Genomic DNA, 3,256 nt, shown 5'->3' with positions numbered 1-3,256 from the left:
AAGGACATTTTTAAGGACAATTTGAGAAATTTGAATTCTAACTGGGAATTATACATTAAGGCATATATTTATATAATTTAATTTGGTTCAATGTGAAAATGTTATTTTGACTATAAAAAACGTTCTTTTTTTATTTACTTACTTTGTTAATGGGCTGAACTTTATTTGCTACCCACCGTCGCGGTGCGCCCTCCAGGGCTGGCTCAGAGCTTCCCCTATTACAGCAGCAGGTCCCCATCCACCTCCAAGAAGCACGCACTCGAGGGCGTATCTGGTAGCGGAAGTGGTGGCACCCAGGATCGCTGACCACCACCTTGAGCCCTTATTCCGCGTTGGTGAGGAGCACGCGGAAAGGCTGTCTCGTACAGGAAGTGAATGCCTGCGCCACTCCCCTCTCGGCCCCAGGTGCCCTGCACCAGGGTGTTGAAGACCACTACAGACTCATCCAGCCCGGGGGTTGAAATGCAGGGCAGAGGCACCACCCTGCACCTGGCTAAACAGCAGGCTCACATAAAACCTGCCAGCCTTGACAGGAATGACGCTACGAATCCTCATCACATTGCTGGCCCGGATGCCCTAGGGCAGCGGGGTCTTGTGGGACACATTCTGCAGGATCAGCGGTGTGGGGTCCAAAGGAACCAGGGACACAGAGGAGTGAAGCAGATGGGTCAGCCCCAGGGAGAAACGACCAGGACCCAGATCAGCAGAATCAGTGAGAAGAAAGGCACAGAGCCAGAGGAGAGAGAGCCAAAGCTAGGCAAAGAACTGGAGAGAGAAATGCAAAGCATCAACGGAAAAAGAGAGAGAGAGAGCATCCAAGAGGCAGATGGGAGCATTGGGATGGGTTGGGTCAACCCAGGAGCCACAGCCCAGACACTTCCTAGCACACCCTAGCACCCACTTTCTCCTTACAAACAGGAGACCTCAGCTGGGCCAGGCCCTACCCCCTAGTCTGGTGCAGCGTTGGGTCCAAGCCCCCCAGGCCTCTAGGCCCCTGAGACCCTCACAGAGCTCCCCTGCCATGGCTGGGACAGTGGGGCAGACAATGAAATGAAAAATGTTCTTGTTTTAAAAAGATGTATACTGAAGTTAAAAAACAAACTGTGTCATCACCATCCCCTCAACTCATCCCCCTCCTTCCACCACCAGACTTTGATTGAGTTCTTAAAATGAAGGCTACCAGATCAGAGTAGGGTACAGGACTGTGCTTCATTTTTCTTTTCCTTCTGGTTAAAGCCAAGTGTTATCACTGACACGTGGGGGTGAGGTGTGGGGAGGAAATTACAACAAATCAAAATGTTCACAGCCATGCATGTCTTTCTTGAGTTGCTTCTTTCTTGTATTGAGTTTTGCACCGTCAGCAGAGCAGAGCTCTGCTGGGATTCCTGCATCGCGGTATCTAAGTCCTCTTACCCACATCCTGTCACATTCAGCTGCAGATGTGGGAAGAGGCTCCAAAGCAATACAAAAGGTCTGTCTCGGGATATTGTGGGTCAAAATGAACTGCAAGGATTCTGGTTTGGAAGGGAAGACAGAAACAAGTTAGGTGGGCCCCTGGGCTGGCTGGTGCCTGCAGTGACCCCCAACCTGGGCCTGTACCAGAAACTCAGGAACAGCTCCTGTTGGGATCCTTTAACCCCATCTCTGTCAGTCTTAGTATTTCTCAAGCCTAGGCCCCAGGGAGCCCCGCTGAGTTTGGCTGATTCTGAAGGCCATGTCTTTCTACACATCCAATCTGCTGCTTTGCTGAACGGGCTGGGAGGGCTGGAGGGGGAAAGGATGTCTGAGGATGCCAGGCAGTAAGTGTTAACTGGGTATTTTCATATTGCTGGGGGACTCTGAGCAGACACCACAATGCCCGTCTGTCCATTAGCAGTAGGCTATGGATTAGAAGTGGTAGAAAGGATATCTTTAAATAGATTTCTTTTTTTGTTTGTTTGGTTTCAAGCCTAGTGATTGAGGTCACTCTGGGAGAAGCTTCAGAAGAAGCAGGAAGCTCTGGTCAGAAGCTTTGGGTTTTACATTTCACAACCATTATCCTCCCTCCTACTTCAATGGGAGAAAGAAAAGGTTAGGTGGGTGGGGTAGTGGAATGAGGAACAAAAATCCTCAGTCTAGGAAAATCAGACTAGAAAACATTACAATACATATTTTATATGTCTGAACCATTGAGGGAAGGGTTTGGCTTAGCACAACTCACCTTCATCAGGGAATCCTTGGTGCCCAGGTCCCTGTTACCTTTGAGCCCACTCATTTTGCAAATAAATGGCATGAGCTCAGAACCAGTTTCCGTTCCAGTGGAAGGACTGGGCTTATCCAAATTCTTGTCTTTAAGTCCTAGCTCTGGCACCTGCTAGCTGTGGTGTTTTAAACCTGTCTCTGGCCTGCCCTGGGGCTCAGCAACTAGTAAAGATGGCTGAGATAAGGGGGTCGGGTATCAGACTTTCATGGGAGCAGTTCTGGGCTTTGGGGGAGAAGACAGAGGAGAGGAGAGAGAGAACCAAGTGGAGTTTCTTCCAAGTCTACAGTTAAAAAAAAATGCTATTAGTTGTATTTAAAAATGATTAAACGTCTTATAATATTAATAATTTATCATTTCCTTGTAATTCATTCTTTGAAAGCTTAAAAAATATTTGCAAGCCATCCTTTGTTATAATTTCAACAGCGTGGCATTAGCACCCAGTGGACGCAGTGCCCAGGGCTCTTTGATGCCCCAGGCTGGGTGTGGGGGCAGGGTGGGGATAGGGTGGGGTAGATAATTTTGCCTCCAAGCCTTACCTCACTGTTTACAAGTTCTTTCCTTCCTGCCTCATCACTTAAGTGCCAATAAAAATGGCATCTCCCTATAGTGACTGTACATCACATAATGACATTGTCACCTTCAACTCCTGGGTTGAAGATGTCTCATTGTTTTACCTCCCCTCTTTGCAATCTCAGGTTTTGTCTGGAGTTTTGCTGAAAATAACCTTGGTTGAGTGCTGCCATCTGCTGGCCAAAATGTATATAAGTAAGGCGATGTGGCAGGGAAAATGTTAAAACCTGATGTTTCCAAGACCATGCTCTGTGATGTCACTGGGTTGCGGCTTTTCATATTATTCTGTCAGCAACCTATAAAGCAGAGACGGAATCCATAACTGACTTTCAGAGAAAAATAACTCTAGAAATAGGGGTTTAATAAAAGTTTTTAAACCTTTTATGTTGAAGTAATTTGAGATTTACAGGAAAGTTGTAAAATAGTACAGAGAGTTCCATTAAC

At 47.1% G+C, this 3,256-nt stretch overlaps 1 long non-coding RNA gene across 1 annotated transcript; it reads right to left on the bottom strand.

Moving 5' to 3' along the window:
• Nucleotides 1–1,378: 1,378 nt before the first annotated feature.
• Nucleotides 1,379–3,047, bottom strand: LOC113602027 (uncharacterized). Its single transcript, XR_003423408.2, has 3 exons — nucleotides 2,779–3,047; nucleotides 2,201–2,522; nucleotides 1,379–1,514 (listed from the first exon to the last, which is right to left on the bottom strand). It is a non-coding gene; the product is annotated as an uncharacterized LOC113602027 (long non-coding RNA).
• Between the last annotated feature and the right edge of the window lie 209 nt (nucleotides 3,048–3,256).

The sequence above is a fragment of the Acinonyx jubatus genome, chromosome B3 (assembly GCF_027475565.1).
Source record: "Acinonyx jubatus isolate Ajub_Pintada_27869175 chromosome B3, VMU_Ajub_asm_v1.0, whole genome shotgun sequence".
Taxonomy (NCBI): domain Eukaryota; kingdom Metazoa; phylum Chordata; class Mammalia; order Carnivora; family Felidae; genus Acinonyx; species Acinonyx jubatus.
The sequence above is the reverse complement of the archived record's forward strand: the minus strand, read 5'-3'. Positions and strand labels throughout refer to the sequence as shown.